Source organism: Panthera leo, chromosome A3 (assembly GCF_018350215.1).
Source record: "Panthera leo isolate Ple1 chromosome A3, P.leo_Ple1_pat1.1, whole genome shotgun sequence".
Lineage (NCBI taxonomy): Eukaryota > Metazoa > Chordata > Mammalia > Carnivora > Felidae > Panthera > Panthera leo.
The window spans coordinates 10,013,315-10,034,206 of NC_056681.1; the positions used below are offsets into that span (position 1 = coordinate 10,013,315).

The window sequence follows — 20,892 nt, forward strand, 5'->3', positions numbered from 1 at the left end:
GAGCCCCCAGGTGCCCCATTGCCCTATGTCGTTTGCAGAGTACAAGTTGATGGTTGTTGTATATTCCTTGTCAATTTTACCTTTTTTCCTTTCCTATACCAGTTCTTTCCATTCAGTAGCTTTTGACCTTAAATTATAATATTATATATTATATTATAATATCATAATAATATTCTAAGTCCTATTTTATATTTATTTACCTGTGCCTGGCTTACTTTTGCCTACTCTGTTATTTAATATCTTTCTTTTATCAGCTTCCTTTTTTCTTTGGTAGGAGAATTATCATTCGTACATTCACTACTGTGTTATTGAATATTTTGTTTATTAAACTTTGTGATTTTTCTCCCTTTTCCTTTTTAGCTTTTCTCTTTTCTCTTGAAAGTTCTTACAAACGTCTCTGTTCTGCTAACAGTTACTTTCCGAGCTTTACGGATCATTTTTAAACTTACATTTCTCCGGGCGCCTGGGGGGCTCAGTCGGTTAAGCGTCTGACTCTTAATTTCAGCTCAGGTCATGATCTCGTGGTTCATGGGATTGAGCCCCATGAATGGCTCTGTGCTGACAGCATGGAGCCTGCTTGGGATTCTCTCTCTCCCTCTCTCTGCCTCTCTCTCTCTGCCCCCCCCCCATTAAATAAATAAATATTTAACTTAAAAAATACGTAAATTTACATTTCTCTATTGCTGTCTCAAATATAAATATTAACCATGCCCCAACCTCCCCCAAAAAACCTCCTCCCCCATGACAGGGGACCCTTGGACGTCATGTCTTCCAAAAACCCCCTCCCCAAATCCTGAGTTTTGCCGAGACAGTTCATGAGTTTATTTCCAAGCTTTTGTTAAGATTTGTCCTGTGGTTTGTCTCAATTCCCGCATTATTATCACCCACTTACATTTGGCCAAAGATGACAATGGTCATTGTTTGCCATCATTTCCTATATTACTCTTCCTCTTCCCCTTCCCCTCTTTCACATCTTTACTCTGATCCTTATTCCGTTAAGAGTGCTTTCTTGAGTATGTTTTTCAGAACGGGCGCCTCAGTGGGCATTCCCCTGGTCCTGGCAGATGAAAGATAGCTTTGGACATAGGATTCTTTTCTCTCCAGTGATCTTTAAAGTCTGTTCTAGTGGAGATGAAAGGTTTGATACTGATCTCATCCAATTCGCAGATGCCCTAGATCCAGGGACCAGCCACGCTGAGACAAAATGTCAGTGTCGCTAGGGGAAAACGTGGAAACTCACCTCACTCCCCTCGCCCAATCAGAGTGACAGAACCAGTCTGTCACTGAAGCTTCCAGAATAGGGGGACCCGAAGGGCTTGGACGTGGCAAATGTTACGATCTAGAAAAATTTTTTGTCGCACGTGCCCTCCTACTTCTCAGCAACAAAAGTAGGGTTATCTCATTTGAAATTTGCATTTTTTTATTCCCTATGACCATGCAGCTCCTAGCTTTTTTTTTTCTAACTGAAGTATAATTGACACAGAATGTTATAGTAGTTTCAAGTATGATTTGTTACATATATATTACATATACATACGTATACCTTACATATGTAATATACATATATATTACAAAATGAGCCCCAATGTAAGTTACCATCCATCACTAGACAAAGTTTTTACAGTATTGCTGACTGTATTGCCTATGCTGTACATTACATCCCCCTGCTTATTTATTTTCTAACCAGAAGGATGTGCCTCTTAATCCCTTTCACCTAATTTGCCCATCTCCCCACCCACCTGCCATCCAGCAACCATCAGTTTCTTCTCTGTATTTATGAGTGTGTTTTGTTTGTTCATTTGCTTTGTTTTTCAGATTTCATATGTAAGTGAGATCATATGGTATTTGTCTTTCTCTCTCTGACCTCATCTCCCTTAGCAGACGACCCTCTAGAACCATCCATGTTGCCTCAAAGGGCAAACACTCGTTTTTTTTTTTTGTTTTTTTTTTCAACGTTTTTAATTTATTTTTGGGACAGAGAGAGACAGAGCATGAACGGGGGAGGGGCAGAGAGAGAGGGAGACACAGAATCGGAAACAGGCTCCAGGCTCCGAGCCATCAGCCCAGAGCCTGACGCGGGGCTCGAACTCACGGACCGCGAGATCGTGACCTGGCTGAAGTCGGACGCTTAACCGACTGCACCACCCAGGCGCCCCCGAAGCACTCGTTTTTTTATGGCTGAGTAATATTCACATATGAATTTATCCATTCATCTATTGATGGACACTTAGGCTGCTTCCATGACTTGGCTGCTGTAAGTAACACTGCGATAAACGTGAGGATACAGATATCTTTTCGAGCTAGTGTTTTTTTCATCTTCTTCGGACCAATACCCACATGGTGGCTCAATTTTCAGTTTTCTTAAGGAAACTCCACAGTGTTTGCCATGGTGGCCGCACCCATTTGGCTAGAGCTCCAAGCTTTAAACATTTTTTTTTCTACCTCAGATCATCACTAGAAATAACTTGGGGGGGGGGGGGGAGCCGGGGGGCGCCTGGCCAGCTCAGTCGGAGGAGCATGTGACTCTTGATCTCGGGGTCATGAGTTCGAGTCCCACATTGGGTGTGGAGATTACTTAAATAAATAAACCTTAAAAAAAAAAAAATTTCTATTGGGATGTGGTAAACTACATAAATATATTATACATTTTTTTTTTAATGTTTTATTTATTTTTGAGAGAGACAGAGCATGAGCGGGGGAGGCGCAGAGAGAGAGGGAGACCCAGAATCCAGAGCAGGCTCCAGGCTCCGAGCTGTCAGCACAGAGCCCGACACACTTGAACTCACAAACTTTGAGATCATGACCTGAGCCAAGGTCGGACACTCAACCGACTGAGCCACCCAGACTCCCCAGATAGGCCTACTTTTTAAATCAGCTTATATATCCTTGATGAATGTTACCTTTCTCAAAAAAAAAAAAAAAAAAATTTTTACCAACTGCTGGAATAAGATACATGTAATTTTCAGTTATTCTCTTTTTAATTGGTGTAAACCCTGAGAAGTCTCTTTCATATAAGGATATGGAAACAGAAATTGTATTGTTATAGTGATGCTTCTCAAATTATTTTAATGCCTTCTGAATTACATGCCAGAAAACCACATAATGATTGATCCTAACTAATTGGGTCCATTTGGGTAAAAGCAAAGAGGTGAAAACCACCTGGGATTTCTCTCCCAGGCATGGAGCACTTACCTTCTCAACACTGACACCGTAAGTGCCCACATTTTGTGCTTTTTATTTTTCTGGCATCCCAGAGATTTTACAGCCCTGTGCGTTGATTCAGTACAGATTACTCATGATGAGTTCTCAAATGATCAAGGTTAGGAAAAAGTACACACAGAAATCAAGGATCTGAGAATTGATTTCCTCCATCAATCCCATAAACCTCTTGAAAAACCTTTGTTTACTCCTGAAACACAAGAACCTTACCTGAAGTCTCTGTCCCTAGAGCGGTGGTTCAGCTCTAACTTTCCGTGTAAAGAGCCAGACAGCAAATATTTTCAGCTCTGTGGACCACACGGTCTTTGTTACGACTATTCAACTCCGCCACGTATCCTGGGAGCCGTAGACAGTACATAAAGGAGTAGGTGTGGCTGTGTTCCAGTAAAACTTTACTTATGGGCATCGAAATCTGAATCTCATAAAATTTTCACATGTCAGGAAATACCCTTTTCCTTTTGTATTTTTTTTTCAGCCATTCAAAAAAACTGTGAAAACCATGCTTAGCTTACAGGTCCCGCAAAAAACAGGTGCTGGGCCATAGGTTGCCAACCCTTGATCTGGACCCTGCACATAGTAGGTGCATAATAAATATTTATTAAATAAACGGCAGTAATGATTTTCAGTGGTAAAAGCTGAGATTTCTTGACCCACGATGTGCCACCACCAGGCTGAATGCTGTACGCAATAATCTCATTTAATGCTCCCCTCCACCCATGAGGGCAGTAGTGTTATCCCTCGCATTGTGCTGGGAAGGATGTGTTTCTCAACGGGCCTGGTGTAAGAATCAGCTGAAAAAATGTGCTTTAAGTGCCCACGGACACAGCCCAGCTGCAGAAACTCCAATACGGTGCCTCTGGACAGGTCCTGATAATCTGTATTTTAAATCTAGCACCTCTGGGAGGCGCCTGGGTGGCTCAGTCGGTTAAGTGTCTGGCTCTTGATTTCGGCTCAGGTCATGATCTAGCTCGTGGTTTGTGGGTTCGAGCCCCACATCAGGCTCTGCGCTGACAGTGCGGAGCCTCCTGGGGATTCTCTCTTTCCTTCTCTCTCTCCCCCTCCCCTGCTTGTGCTTGCACTCTTTCTCTCTCTCTCTTAAAATGAGTAAATAAACATAAAAAAAAAAAAGAAAATCTAGCCCCTCTGGGGATATTTCTGATCCAGGCAGTTGTGAAACATCAAGGTATAGAACCAGAGATTCAGAGAAGGTAAGAGACCTTCCCCAGGTCATACAGCCGTTAGCCCTAAGAAGTTTCAACCTAGAGCCAACACTCAAGTGACCTGCCCTCGTTCTAATCAGTGTGTTTTTGCTGGTCAGGACCTTCAGCCCGCTTGCCAAATCAGGGCTTGTTTGCAGGAATCCATGGGCAGAGGGACCTTCGTGGGATACTGAGTGAGACTGGGCAGGCTTTCCTGGCGTGCCCGCCGAGCCCACCCCCAGATGTGAATGACGGATCTAATTTTGTTGCGCCTTAGTTTACAGTATGATTCGGGGAACTCAGAGTTCGCCTCTTTGCGGTGAACCTGGGCACACCCAAATGCCTCCGTGTCGGATTTGCACTTATTCCCCCCGGCCGAGCAGAGCTGGTGAATGCACACCTTCACTTTTTTTTTTCTAATCTTTTTTAATGTTTATTCATTTTTTGAGAGAGAGAGAGTGAGGGGGTGAGGGGCAGAGAGAGAGGGAGACCCAGCATCGGAAGCAAGCTCCAGGCTCTGAGCTGTCAGCACAGAGCCCGACGCGGGGCTCGAACTCACGGACCGTGAGATCATGACCTGGCTGAAGTCAGACGTTTAACCGACTGAGCCACCCAGGCGCCCCGACCCTTCACTCTTGGAAATGGTCTCTCACTACTTATTTCTGTGCTTCCAGTAAGATGGGAAAACAGAGTGAGACAGAGGTCACGTGACTCGCCCAAGGTCCCTCTGCTGGTGACTGGCCTGATGGCCCCTGAGCCCAGCCCGCTTCATACATCATCACTTCCTTCCCCAGCCCTGAGTACCCGGCTAGTGGCTAACGCTCAGAGCCAAGATTACCTTTTTCACTCTGTTTGGTTTAGCTTTCTAATTTCGCTTGGTGCCTCTGACTTCATCCTGTTATGAGAGCAAATCAGGGCCCCCCAAAAGTCCCCAAAACAGAGAACACAGGCTCCCAGAAAGGTAACAGTCTAACATTGATTTATTAACGACCAGCAAGGCCACATTGCTATTGTCCTGGGTTGTGGGTACTTTTCCCCTACATAAGCCCCCTTCCCACACACACACACACACACACACACACACACGCACACATTTAAAATTATATTTTACAACTGTGTGGGTATAAAGATGGATGAGCCAGGCTGGATCATATTAAATATATTTTCTTTTGATTTCTGAAGCACTTTTATGGACTCTGAGCATCATGCCCACTGAGCTTAATGGAAAAGTCAGCCCCGGGGCTGGGAGATTATAACCAACATGAGAAATGCAAGAGAAGGTTCGTTCTACAGGGAGAAGACGTGGGTTGGGCAGAAAGATACTCACTTGTATTTGTTTTGCCCTAGTTTATTTTATTTTTTTTTACAAAAGCGTTATTAAGACAATATTCATATACCAGACAGTTCACCCTTGAAACTGTATAATTCTAAATTTTGATTAACGTTCATTTATTTTTGAGAGAGAGGAAGAACGTGAGCCAGGGAGGAGCAGAGAGAGAGGGAGACACAGAATCCGAAGCAGAGCCCGACACGCTTGAACTCACAAACCGTGAGATCATGACCTGAGCTGAAGTCAGATGCTTAATCGACCGAGCCACCCAGGTGCCCCCACCCTTGAAACTGTATAATTTAACAATTTTTAGTATATTCACTAACATTGTGCAACCATTACCAGTATGTAATTGCGGAACATTTTCGATACCCCAAGAAGAAACCCCGGCTCCGTAGGAATCACTCTCCGTTCCTCCCTCTTCCCAGCCTCTGGCAACCACAAATCTGCTTTCTGGCTCTACGTTTTTGCCTTTGCTGAGCATTTCACATCCCTGGAATCATACCATACGGGATCTTTTGCGACTGATGGCTCTTATTCAGCGTAACGTTGTCAACGTTCGTGTTGTAGGATGTATCAGTGCTGAATAGTATTCCACTGTCTGGACAGGCCACGTTTTGTTTATCTGTTCACCAGTTGGTGGAAATTTAGGTTGCTTTCCTATTAGCCCTTGTTTGTAAGATATTCATATATTCAGATTTTTAGAATTATTTGTGAACTTTGATCATGATACCCGCTGCGTCTTGTGCAACTACTCTGGGTCAGTCACGCTAATTCAGTGAACGTCCCCAGCAGCCCCTTAAGGAGCTGTTATTACCCTCCCCATCTTAGAGCTGATGAGATTGAGCGATAGAAAGGGTAAGCAGCTGACCCCGGGTCCCACGGCTAGTTGATTTGATTTGATTTGAATCACACAGTGATTCAGATCTTCTTCTGGAGCCAGAATCCCGCGTCGGAAATCCAGTAAACAGCAGGGCACATCCATCCGCCTTCGCTTGAACACAAAGACAGAGCAGTAGATACGAGCCCAGGGGCCAACATGAAAATGGGAGGGCATGGCAGGGGGATGGGACATTTCTCGCTCAGGTGAGTAGGACAGGTGGAGGTGGCGGGCCAAGGAGGTGCTCCGTTCTCCTACTAAGCTAACGTCCATTGAGCACTCATTGCAGGCCAGGTACTTACTAAGCATTTAACTGCCGCCTCCTACCACCAACTCCCCCGAAATCAAGAATGGACCAGAAGAAAGCTCTGAAGTTTCTTCTGGCAACAACAATGGCATCCCTGAGCCCCCAGGAAATAACATCCCTCCATACTCATATCGTATTTACTTTTTTTTTTTTTCTTCGAAAATTAACTATGACATTTGAGAAGAATTAGGAAGTTAATTTTTTAATGCTGGTGTGGTTTTGAGCAATGGTGATGGTCATTTACCTTGGACTACGTTTTTCCAGTATTATCCTTGCCCTGAGAGTTGCTACACGGGATTCTGAAGGTGGAACTAGATGTTATTTAGTTCTTAGAACAAGGGAGACTATAGAGCGAATGTTCTGGATCCCATCCACTCTTATGATACTGGCAGTTCATTGGTAGAATCGTTCCGGCTGCGTGTACAGAACGAGGGACAGGTCAGGGGGGCGAAGACACCGGGTTGAATGATTGAGCCCCTGCCTTGAAGCTCTTTATTGTCCAGGGCACCATTGTTTCCTCTACCAAAACTGTGGGTCTGGAGGGCTGAGACTGATCCTGACCACTCTGCACCCCCGGAAAAAGCGCTCAGTAAATGTTCATGGAACTCATTCATTCATTCATTCATTCATTCATACAATAAGTGTTTTTTGGCCACCTACCATGCGCCAGATCCAGTTCTGGAAACTTGAGGGTTATCAATGAGCAGAGAGTGATCTTTGCCTTCATGGAGTCCACCTTCCAGGGCGGGGAAACAGACAACACACAGCAAACAGAATACGAAAGTGTGTTATAACAGTCTCAGGAGGTGATGAGTGCTGGGGGGGGAGGGGAGTTCGGTAGGGGGAGAGGGGTTGATGTTTTAAATAGGGTGGTCGGGGAAGTCCTCCCTGAGAAGTTAAGATCAGAACAAAGACTGGAATGAGGGAGGAAGCCATGTGGTTACCAAGGGGAGGAGAATTCCAGAGGGAAAAGCCAGTGGAAAAACCCTAAGCGAAACATGAGAGTGCTTTTCGGTGTAAATGCGGCTGGAAAAGGGAGAAAACGAACAACGGCAGGTAGACAATGAGGATGACGCGAGAATTTTTCTCTATGCCTTGCGCGTGCCTGACATATATCATGATAAAAATTAAAACAAGAATAGCAATTGCATTCACTCTGCAAATATGCTGTTGGTGCTGCGAGGCAGGCAGGACCCTTGCCCTCTGGGAGCTCACGGTCTCATCAGGCAGACAGCACATAAGTGCTCTCGTGGGGGACACGAAAGCATGACGAGGAAGCCAGGTGACCCAGGTTTGGACCGCCCAGGGGAGGCTGCCTACGGAAGGTCAAAATGCCCAGTAATAGCCACAGGTGAAAAGCAGGAACTAAGAAATGGGGAGTGAGCATTCTAAGGGGGGGCGGGAACCTACGAAGGTCTGGAGGGAGAGGGGTCCTTTGCGATTGGAGCATTTTTCCAGAAGGGAAAGGGGGAAAAAGGAAGAACACACAGATCGGTGTTCTTCGTGGTGCATTTGGCGCCTGGGAAGGTTGTTTATCGCAGGAGAAAACAATGCCACACGTATACCATAAATAAAAGACGATCGTACAGTTCACCGTCCAAACTGGGACACCTATGGGAGTGAAGAGGCACCGTTGAGAATGATGTTGGGGGAGCAGATGTGAATCAGCTTCCAACGTGCCGTTGTGACTGATGGAAGGCCACGGCCAGAAGCTGTCGGCTAATGACTAGAGCTTAGCCCTAGCAGTACGATGCAGCAATGCAACACAAAGCAGATATTAGAGTGTCGCATCCCACGGGTCAGTTTTCCGAAGAAAAGAACAAGTCCCATGCCTCAAAGCTGATCAAAGGTGGGGTCTCTGACCTGATGCTTTAGACATGAATTGATTAGGAGTATAAACGTCTCTGTCAGCCTTTACCAATCTGTTTATGCTTCACTGTGTGATTGTATTCCAGTTTTCAATGTTAACAGCTGCGGTAGATCAGGTTATTGTTCCAACTCGACACTCCCTCCCTGGGACAGAATTCTATGCATCCACCCTCGCCCATCGGCATCATGGTGGGTGAAATGTGCTTCCCCACCCCCACTGATCTGGGGCAAAGCCATGTGATTTCCTGTGGCTAATGGAGTACTGGTGGACCTGATGGGGAAAATCTCACATTCATTAATGTGCCTGTACGATTCGGCTTATCCTCTTATTCTCAAGTGACCTGTCCTGAGAAGAACGTGCCCTGTGTGGCTGACAGCCCAAGCAGAAACGGGCAGACAAATGGAACTGACCTCAACCCAACCCTCAGCCTAGAGCCAAAGCCAGCAGAGCCACAATGAACTCACAGACCTAGAAAAAAGAAAATAAATCTTTGTTGTGGAAAGCCACTGAGATTTTTGTTTGTTACACCAGCAAAGACTGACTAATACAGGAGACGATGAGTGAAAACGTCAATGTATGATAGAATAAGAATTACCATATCCAGTATTCAGTATTTATTTGAACGAGTGAAATAATGTTTTCCCTACAATACTACTTTAAAATAGCTTTCATACTCTGGTTTCTCTTCAGATCAAATAAATCTTTCGCCTTTGACTAAAATAGCTTTTGGGACACCTGGGTGGCTCAGTAGGTTAAGCGTCAGACTTCAGCTGAAGTCATGATCTCGTGGTTCATGAGTTCGAGCCCCACATCAGGCTCTGTGCTGTCCGCATGGAGCCTGCTTGGGATCCTCTGTCTCCCTCTGTCTTCCCCTCCCTGCTCACACTTGCTCTCTCTCTCTCGCTCTCTCTCTCTCAAGAATGTTTTTTAAAAAATAAAATAAAATCACTTTCAACACAAGTGTGATGAAAAAGTACCATTTGGATATAAATATATCAGGTCTCTCCTCCCATCTTGTTTTGCCTCCTTTTCTTTCCTTTTTTTTCTTTTTTTTAATTTTAATTTCATTTTCCTTTCATGGGCAAGGACACCTGCCCATAGGACTCCCCACCCAGTCTACGTAGGACCTGTTGGCCTCCATAGGGCATCTTTTGTTCAAGGCAGCATTTTGCCGGTTGGCTCTGAGACCCAGTACCCCCCAGGAGCAGACGCACAGAAGGAACGTAGTGCTGGAGATGCCCCACTTTTATGAGACTTCACACCTTCCCACAGAGGATTCTGTTCGTTTCGAGCTACCTCTCACTTACCAGGGTCTTCAGAAAGACAAACAGTTTAAAAGATGGGTATGTTGGGGCTCCTGGGTGGCCCAGTCAGTTAAGCATCTGACTTCGGCTCAGGTCACGATCTCGCGGTCCGTGAGTTCGAGCCCCACGTCGGGCTCTGTGCTGACAGCTCAGGGCTTGGAGCCTGCTTCTGATTCTGTGTCTTCCCTCTCTTTCAGCCCCCCACTCGCACTCTGTCTCTCTCTCTCAAAAATAAATGATAAACATCAAAAAAATAAAAGATGGGTATGTCGTAAGGTAGGGTTAAATAAACTAATGCACGTGGAGTAGCTGGCACACAGTAGGCGGTCAATTGATGTAGCCGAATACAAGAGCAGCGCTAATGAGCCGCTCGCTCAGCCCACATGCGTCCTTGGTGAAGCCACCCAGACCTCGCACCCGTCATTGTCAGGGCTGCTCGCAAGCCACCTCCGCCCTGTGCGGTCCCCCGCGCTCACCTGGGTGGAGGGCAGTGCCCTACCTGCCACGGCACCAGCCGGTGCACATCGGCCACTCCCACCCCTTCCTTGGAGCTGGAGGACGAGCACATGACCTGGGCTTGGCCCGCCGGATGCTCCTGCCCCAGACGGGAGGGATCGGAATTCACTCACAGTGGCAGCGTTTCAGCGGACGTGTAAACTGGGTGCGATGGCGTGATGGGGGTCACGTGGGGTCCAGCTTCGGGGTTTCGGCGTCAGTAGCAGAGAAGTCTCCCTGCGTTATCCAAAGCAGATGGTCCCCACGGAGCATGTCATGGGGACACCTGTCTGGCCCGCCTCCCCCGCTGCTCATCACCCCGGCCAGGCTCTCCACGCCCATCGAGGCACTTAGCTGCCAGTAAGTTCCTGTTCTGGTTCAACTGGCCAACGGTTTCTGTTGCCGGCACTGAGCCAGCTCAGGCGTGAACCTTGGCACCTTGAGGCAGAAGGCTGCCCCCCACCACTGTCATGGGATCTCGCCTCCCTTCCGAGAGCTGGGTGGTACCAGCTTCACGGCCGGCCTTTGATTTCATCACAGAAGGGGAATTTCTTAAAGTAATTCCGTCCCCCAATTTTTTTTTGTAAAAAGCTTCAAACGTACAGCAAACTGAAAGAATTTTCTGGTGAATACCCATAGGCTTTGCATGAAGATTCTATCACCATGTTACTATATTTGCTTTTTAATGTTTGTTTATTTTTGAGACAGAGAGACAGAGACAGAGCGCGAGTGGGGAAGGAGCAGGGAGAGAGGGAGACGCAGAATCTGAAGCAGGCTCCAGGCTCTGAGCTGTCAGCGCGGAGCCAGACATGGGGCTCGAACCCACAAATAACAAGATGGTGACCTGAGCCAGTTGGACGCTCAACCAACTGAGCCACCCAGGCGCCCCTGTATTTGCTCTATGGAATATCTTTCCATTACAGTACATTATTCATTGAAAAGTTAATACATGCAGCCTGGAAAAATTCAAACATTTCAATGTGGTATCTCATGAATTATTCTCCTCACCTCACCGGATTCTCGCCTCCCTTCCCCCAAAGCAACCATGTGCTTACACATGCTTGTATGTGTAGTTTTTGTTTCTTTTTCTTCTTGCTTCTTTTCAGTGGGCCCTTACTCGACATACTGTCCTGTAGGGGGTCTTCTCTTTTTTTTTTCTTTTTCTTCCATTTAACAATATATCTTTCAGGATTTATTCTGTAAAGTTTATTCAGCACCTACTAGGTGCCAGGCACTTTTTCTAGCCAGCAGGCACCCTGACAGGGTGGAATCATTTCACACCACCATCTGGGGCTGAAGATTCAGAAATCATTCCGTATCAGCTCATGTGAAACTAGTTCATTCTGTTTTCAGATTTTATTTTTAAGTAATCTCTAACCCCAACGTGGGGCTGGAACCCACAACCCTGAGATCAAGAGTCCCAATCGAGCCAGCCAGGCACCTGTAAACTGGTTCATTCTTAAAGGCCCTCCTTTTTCCTTTAGGTTTATTTATCTATTTTGAGAGAGAGAGAGAGAGAGAGAGAGAGAAAGTACACAAGTGGGGAAAGGGCAGAGAGAGAGAGAGAGAGAGAGAGAGAATACCAAGCAGACTCTGCCCCACCAACATGAAGCCTGATGCAGGGCTCAAGCCCACGAACCACGAGATCATGACCTGAGCCCAAGTCAGACACTTAACTGACTGAGCCACCCAGGAGCCCCAAAGGGACTTTTAATCCAGCGTTTACAAGCTGGTAAGACCCAGGTGGTAACAAAAATGTGAGAAGGTCTGTGTAATACAAAACAGTGAAAGCTTGGCCACTGGACTTCAGGAGATCAGAGGCTCTAGGTACAGCTTATTAGTTCTGGGAATTCTTGGGTATTTTCTCTGCCATAGATGAGACTCAGATATTCCCCATCGATCTGTTTGTTTGGATTTCTTTTTTCAGTGCTGCACCTCACCTCTATTCTGTCTCTTTCACATACCCCGTGGCTTCCACCTTGGGTTTTTGCTTTCTCCTGACTTCAGAAGCCCCTGTCCGGTCTTTGTCTCCAGTTTGATCAGATATTTTCAACATTCTTTTGGTTACACGTAACAGGAAACATACTAAAACTAGCAGAAGTAAGAACACTTTGGACAGACAGTGGGTAGTTTCCAGAATCTAAGAAAGAAACACAGGGCTAAGCCCCAGGGAACTTAGGACCTACACCAGGGAGGTGGCTTTGTGGGCGTCTTTTTTCATGATCACGCCCATACAGCTGACCTTGGCTTGGCTTTATGCTTTCCTCCGGCAGATGGGTTTTTTGTGGGTTGGTTTTTTGTTGTTTTTTTTTTTTTTTTTTTTTGGTACTTGGCAGAAGGATATGGTCACAGCAGCTCCAGCTTTAACATCATCCCAATTCAGCAAACCCAGAGGGCAGTCCTTCTCTCTCTCTCTGCTTTGGTATATAAATAGCCCAGGAATGGCCCTCCGCTGAGGCACACGCCCAATCCTAGAGCCGCTCTGTGGTCTGGAGGATACAGTGAGCTAGGACGAGCCCATCCTGCCCACTGGCCATCTGTGGCTTTTCCATAACTAGCTGTCTGTGCAAAACCTCCTCGGGAGCTTCCTGGGTATAATCTGAAACCAGCTCTGTACCAGAGGGTAAGGAGAGACTGAAGAGTCAAGCCACTCCATACTAGAGGGTGGTAGCTTTAATATGCAAGGGAACATACACACGACACTTGTCTCGGGCGGCTGCAAGACAAAGAGATCTCTACACCCTCCTGCCAAATCTCAAAAGTTCATGTGGAAGCCTGCACTGGGTTCAGTCGTGTACCATCCCATCCAGACGGTCTAAGCACCACATCACTATCTCAAGGCTGCGTCCTTGGGGCGGCTTGTGGGAGTGGGGAAGGCAAACAGAACCCCTATTTCAAGTAGAGAGGAGGGAGGAAGAAGCCTCCGATGGCTGGGGTCCAGCTCATGGGTCAACCGGTGGTCACATCCTCTCCGTGACCTCCCCTAACTCTGCCAGTCCGACAAGAACCACCTCCCCGGAGGAAATAGGGTAGCATGGTTGTACAAAACCATAAACGTTCACTGCAGAGGCCTTAAGCCTCTGCTCCCTCTGCTAACTACCTCTTCCCCTGAGCATTTCCTAGATGTTCCTTAGGGATCTGCCCCGCCCCCACCTTCAGTCCATATGCTCTAAGTGGGGCTGACACACACCCTGCATGAGGGGAAGGGGTGTGTCACATGCTTGGCCAATCAAAGTACCCTGTGATCTTGGTCAAAGTTACTGGTCTAAAGGAAGGGTTGGCAACTTATTTCTTTTTCTTTTTTTTTTTAATTTTTTTTTTTTTTTTTTGAGACAGAGAGAGAGCATGAGTGGGGAAGGAGCAGAGAGAGAGGGAGACCCAGGATCCGAAGCAGGCTCCAGGCTCTGAGCTGTCAGCACGGGGCCCGAGGTGGGGCTCGAACCTATGAGCTGTGAGATCATGACCTGAGCCGAAGTCAGATGCTCGACCGACTGAGCCACCCAGGCGCACCAGCAAATTCTTGCTAAAGCAACAGAAATGGTTGCTGATTTCAACAGAAATAATTGATAGTAAAATTTTTTTTTTAGTTTTTTTAAGTTTATTTATTTATTTTGAGAGACAGAGTGGGAGGGGGAAGGCAGAGAGAGAGAGGGAGAGAGAGAGAGAATCCCAGGTAGGCTCTACTCTGTCAGCGCAGAGCCCAATGTGGGGCTTGACTTCACGAACCGTGAGATCATGATGTGAACCAAAATCAAGATTCGGACGCTTAACCCATCGACTGAGCCACCCAGATGCCCCAAAAGTAAATGCTTTAGATGTAGGGGGTCATCTAATCCCTGTCGCAGCTACTCAACTCTGTGGTTTCAGCACAAAAGCAGCCATAGACAATAAACATCTATGAATGAGGCAGTGTTCCCAAAAAACCCATTTACAGAAACAGGCAGTGGCCATATTTGGCCCACCGACCATAGGTTGCCATTTCCTGGTCTAAAGAATGGGCAGATGACCCAAGGCAAGCCAATCAAGCCTAACCGGGGCTAAATCCTGGGACTTCTGTTTGAATGATCAGGAAAAGGGCACTCTCTCTACCTTTCTTTTCCTTGGAGCTCTGAGGATATAAGGCTGGCCCTGCCCCAAATCTTCCAGTAGAGATATATTACTAATCTATTGCATATAACAAATTACCCCAAAACTTAGTGGCTTAACACAAAGAATATTTACTACCTCAGGGTTTCTGTGGGTCAGGAGTCCAAGCATAGCTTAACTGGGACTTCTGTCTCAAGGTTCCTCACAAAGCTGTAATCAAGTTGTTGGCCGGGGCTGGGGTCTCCCCCGAAGGCTCAGATGAGGGGGACAGATCTGTTTCCAAGCTCGTTCACATGGTTGTTGACAGGATTCAGTGATTCATGGTCCATTGGGTTGAAGACCTTGTTACCTCACTGGCTGTTGGCCCGATGCTATCATCAACATCTTGCCTCATGAACCTCTCTATAAGGCAGCTCACAACATGGCAGCTGGCTTCCATCAGGGCAAGCCAGCAAGAGAGAACAAGACAGGGTGAGCGAGAAGGAAGACGGTCTCTGTAAGTGACATTTCATCACTTTTGCCGATTCAGCTTATTAGAAGTGCGTCTCTAGGTCCGGCCACGGGGAGGGGATTAGCCAAGAGCAAGCATTTCTGGAAGCCGGGCTCTTTAGGGGCCACATCAGAAGCTGCCTACCCCATGAGAGAACCACCTGGGACTAAACCCAACACACAGCAAAGCTTTGCTGAGAGGAGCAGAGAAACCAAGACGGAGTGATGTTTGAGCCTCTGGATCACGCCAGAGCTGGAATACAAATGTGCTCTCAGCCTTCAGTTCTTTGGCACAAATTCTTCTCTTTCTTAAGGGGGAAGAAAAAAGGAAAGGGTGTCTAGTTACTTGCAAGCATACAATCCCGACTAATAGACCCTCCATTACAGAAACTGAGTCGAAGGAAGCCTTGGGTGTCTCTAGGCGTTGTTCATCGACTCCTCCCTCTGTGCTAAGTAATGCCCTAAGCGTGTTACAACTAGTATTTCATCAACCCTTATGGCAGCCCTAAACAGGAGACAATGCAATAATGCTCTTTTTACAAATGAGAAAACCAAGGCCCGGAAATATTAAGCCACGTGTCAGGCACGCAGACCTCTTGAGGGTCAACTTTTTTAGATCCAGCGTTTCCCTTACAACGTTGAGAGGGAAATAGCGTGGGTATTTATTGTGCCCACTTCTTAGGTGACGGAACGGAGACCCAAAACTCATGGGTTCACCGCCATCCCACGCTGCACGCTGCCGGACAGGCGACGGCACGATTCGCCATGCCTTCCCCTCGTGCAACTTCCCCCTTCCATATGTAACCTAGGACTCATGCCCCTAACACAAGAGGGAGAGGAGTTGGGGGGACTTACACCTTTGCAAGACGGCAAGTGGTTTGGCATCGAACAGAAATGAGCATAGCACGCATAGGGTACTCCGGCAAAAACTGTTCATTTTCCCCCATCAGCCGATGTGTTCTTTTTTTTTTTTTTTTAATTTTTTTAATGTTTATTTATATTTGACAGAGAGAGAGAGCGAGCAGGGGAGGGGCAGAGAGAGAGGGAGACACAGAAGCCGCAGCAGGCTCCAGGCTCCGAGCCGTCAGCCCAGAGCCCGACGCGGGGCTCAAACTCACAAACCGCGAGATCATGACCTGAGCCGAAGTCGGACGCTTAACCGACTGAGTCACCCAGGTGCCTCAATGTGTTCTTTGTAAGACTAGAGTCACTAATGTTTTTGTGAGGTCTGTCGTGAATAATTCATACATTCACAAAACAGAACATAAGAGGGTATACGTTGAGATGTCTCTTTCTCATCCTGTGTTCCCTTCCTGCTCCTTATGGGTAACTGTTTCTTTCTTTCTCTCTCTCTTTCTTTCTTCCCTTCCTTTTTCTTTCTTTTCTTTCTCTCTCTTTCTTTCTTTCTTCCCTTCCTTTTTCTTTCTTTCTTTTCTCTCTCTCTTTCTTTCTTCCCTTCCTTTTTCTTTCTTTCTTTTCTCTCTCTCTTTCTTTCTTCCCTTCCTTTTTCTTCCTTTCTTTCTTTTCTTTCTCTCTCTCTCTTTCTTTCTTTCTTCCCTTCCTTTTTCTTTCTTTCTTTCTTTCTTTTCTCTCTCTTTCTTCCCTTCCTTTTTCTTTCTTTCTTTCTTTCTTTTCTCTCTCTCTTTCTTTCTTCCCTTCCTTTTTCTTTCTTTCTTTTCTCTCTCCCTCTCTTTCTTTCTTCCCTTCCTTTTTCTTTCTTTCTTTCTTTTCTCTCTCTCTTTCTTTCTTCCCTTCCTTTTTCTTTCTTTCTTTCTTTTCTCTCTCTCTCTCTTTCTTTCTTTCTTCCCTTCCTTTTTCTTTCTTTCTTTCTTTTCTCTCTCTCTCTCTTTCTTCCCTTCCTTTTTCTTTCTTTCTTTCTTTCTTTCTTTCTTTTCTCTGTCTCTCTCTCTTTCTTCCTTTCTGTCTCTCTTTCTTTCCTTTTCTCTTTCTTCTTTTTCTTCCCTTCCTCTTCTTCCTCCTCCTCCTTCTCCTCCTTTTCCTTCTTCTTTTCTTTGTCTTATTGCAGTTTCCCCAGTAGCAGACCCTGAGACAAGGATTAGAGAGCAAGGAGCTTATTTGGGAGGTGATCCCAGGAAACACCCAGAGTCAGGTGGGTGCAGGAGTGAGACAGAGGAGGGAAAGAGCTGATACAGAGTGTGTGATGGGCAGAGCTGCTGCTGTGGGCATCTGGCACTTACTCCTGCTGGAACCCCTGGGAGGCAGGAAGGAACCGATGCATCCAGAGTTATCCATTTGTGGGGCAAGGTTGCTGAGGTATTCATCCACCAACTCCCCGCATTTGCTGATTGAGAGCTGCTCCTGAGGTAGTAGGAAGAGATTGACAGCCCAAGCCTTTCAGGCTGCTGCACTGGGGGGCAACGTGAATGCTCACAAACAGAGAAAACCCCAGAAAAAGAAGCGCAGGTGCAGGGACACCTGGGTGGCTCAGTCGGTGAAGCGTCCGACTTCGGCTCAGGTCATGATCTCATGGTTCATGGGTTCGAGCCCCGTGTCGGGCTCTGTGCTGACAGCTCGGAGCCTGGAGTCTGCTTTGGATTCTGTGTCTCCCTCTCTGTCTGTCCCTCCCTGCTCTTACTCTGTCTCTGTCTCAAAAATAAATATACATTTAAAAAAAATTTTTTTTTAATTTTTTTGAAACAAACGCGGTCCCGGCAGCTGGAAGTCAGTCCATCAAGCACTGAGGGGACAAGGTTGAGGGCCCGTGGGTGGGGCACCAACAGCAATTGCTACACTCTACAGCCTTCCAGTGTTTCTGTATGCGACCATAAGCAAATACGAAAATATTCTTCCATTACCTCCTTCCCTTTTGCAAAACAAAAAAAGGGACAGTTCTGTCCCTTGCTTTTTTCATTTAATATATTCAGAAAATCTTACCATATTAGTAAAACAGGGATTCCTCATTTTTTTTTTATTTTTTTTTAGCAGCTGCAGAGTATCGCATCGTGTGGGGCTTTATCACAGTTTATTCAGCATCTCACCTGTGGATAAACCCTTGGGTTGTTTCCTGGCTTTTGCAATTTCAGAGAGCGCTGCAGTGAAGGATCTCATAGAGGCGTCATTTTGTGCGTGTGCCTCTGTATCAGTAGGATAAATTCCCAGAAATCTTCCCCAAGTTTTAGTTGGGCACACATCCACCCTATTAGAATCCACATTCCCTGGGGCGCCCGGCTGGCTCCGTCGGTTGGGCCACTGACTTTGGCTCAGGTCACGGTCTCGCAGTTTGTGAGTTCGAGCCCCGCCTCGGGCTCTGCGCTGACGGCTCGGAGCTGGGGCCTGCTTCGGACTGTGTGACTCCCTTTCCTCCTCGTGCTCTGTCTCTCAAAAATAAATAAACATTGGGGCGTCTGGGTGGCTCGGTCGGTTGAGCTTCCGACTTTGGCTCAGGTCATGACCTCACGGTCGGTGAGTTCGAGCCCCACGTCGGGCTCTGTGCTGACAGCTTGGAGCCTGGAGCTGGCTTCAGATTCTGTGTCTCCCTCTCTCTCTGACCCTCCCCCATCCACGCTCTGTCTCTCTGTGTCTCAAAAATAAAATAAAATATTTAAAAAATTTAAAAATAAATAAATAAACATTAAAAAAAATTTTTTTTAAATCCACATTCCCAGACTCCCTTGCAGCTACCTGTGACCATGTGACTAAATGCTGGCCAATGGGAGACAACCAGGAAGTGATACACATTCTGGGTTACTGTGTAAAAGACAGCTGCTTGCCTTCCTCTCCCTTTTTGCTCCTTCCCATGGACTGGATCACAGGTGTGGATCTTCACCTTGAGAGAAACACCCCAGGGGCTCGTACAGCAATACGCTAGGACACGGGTCCCCGGCTGATCTCCTGCGGCATCATCCGCCAGAAGTAAACCTTCTATTTTCATTCGTCACTTTTATTTGGTCTCTGTTAAAAAAAAAAAAAAAAAAACAAAACTCAAAGGACTAGCGTAACTAAACACAGGATCACATCACGGCCTGCATTATAGTACAGCTGAACACTAAGTGTTCCAGATACAGCCCCTTCTGTCTTTTTCACCAATGTATCCCCAGCACTCCCAGCACAATGTACGTATTAAGCAAAATCAGCATTTATAATAATTGTTATGATATTTTATAACAGTTTTTTTTTTCTTTTTCAAATTTTTAAGTTCTAGCTAGTTAATATATAGTATAATATTGGTTTTAGGAGTAGAATTTAGTAGAAGTAGAATCACATATAACACCCAGTTCTCAACCCAGCAAGTGCCCTCCTTAGTGCCCATCACCCATCTAGCCTATCCTCATCCCCCCTCCCTGTATCAACCCTCAGTTTGTCTTCTATAGTTAAGAGTCTCTTATGGTTTGCTTCCCCCTTCTTTGTCTTCCCTTCCCATGTGTTCATCTGTTTTGTTTCTTAAATTTCACATATGAGCGAGATCATATTGTATTTGTCTTTCTCTGGCTGACTTATTTCACTTATCATAATACCCACTAGCTCCATCCACATCGTTGCAAACAGCAAGATTCCATTCTTTTTGATGGCTGAGTAATATTCCATTGTATATGTATATATACCACATCTTTATCCATTTGTCAGTCGATGGACTTTTGGGCTCTCTCCATAGTTTGGCTACGTTGGTAATGCTGCTGTAAACATCGGAGTGCACGTTGCCCTTCGGATCTGTATTTTTGTATCTTTTGGCTAAATTGCTACCTAGCAGTGCAATTGCTGGGTCATAGGGCAGATCTATTTGTAACTTTCTGAGGAAGCTCCATACCGTTTTCCGGAGCGGCCCCACCAGTTTGCATTCCCACCAGCGGTACAAGAGGGTTCCCCTTTCTCCGCACCCTCGCCAACATCCGGTGTTTCCTGTGTTGTTACCGTTAGCCGTTCTGACAGGTGTGAGGTTATCTTGTGCAATAGTTTTCAAAGTTAGCATCATGTAAGGGGAGTAGGCGGGTGACTGCCGACAACAATGACAAGTAACATTCTTCATGACGTACTGCTTGTCGATCCCTTTCCATACACTCCCTTTGAATACTCAGGAAACCCCTTTGAGGTAGGTTGAATTATTATCCCCATTTTACAGATGAGACTGAGGCTCGAGAGGTTAAGAGGCTTGTACAAAGCACACATCTGCGAAGCGCTGGTGAGACTGGGCCTTAGCATCAGTGAGCGTTCACGGTCTTCGTGGTCAGAGTCATTACCACTGTCAGCATGGCTGCTTCTCGGGCGAGGAGAGGTGAAGTAACTTCACCTTGTCAAACCAAGCCTGGAATTGGCCTCTGGATGTGTCCGAAGCTGAACAGGAAGAGAAGGGAAAGAGGGAGCAGGAAACGGTTGAATGTATCCTGTCTGCCTTACAAGGCCATGGAGTCGACCTCCCACTGGCCTCCTTTGCCTCATCGCCAGCGTCCCGGCCAGACTGAGGCTTCTCAAAACGTCTATCTCTTACCTCCTGTCTTTGCACAGGCTATTGCTGTGCCTGCGACCCTCTTCACCCCACTTCTGTACCTGCCCAAGACAGACTCACCCTGTTACGAATCGGCCTGTGGCAGGAAGCGTTCCCTGACCACTGTGTGAACCTTTATCACACTGTCTCGTAACTGCCTATTTCCTTATTTTCCATCCTCGTTCATCTGTGACTTTCTCAAAGGCCTGCTGGTGCATTCCTAGAGGTTAGCACAATGCCTCAAAACCGGAGAGAACCCCATAAATGTTTGGC

General features: G+C 46.4%; 1 protein-coding gene across 1 annotated transcript in view; it reads left to right on the forward strand.

Moving 5' to 3' along the window:
• Positions 1-20,892, forward strand: part of ZFP64 (ZFP64 zinc finger protein) — a 90,444-nt gene that overhangs the window by 39,728 nt on the left and 29,824 nt on the right. The gene's annotated exons all lie outside the window — the stretch shown is intronic.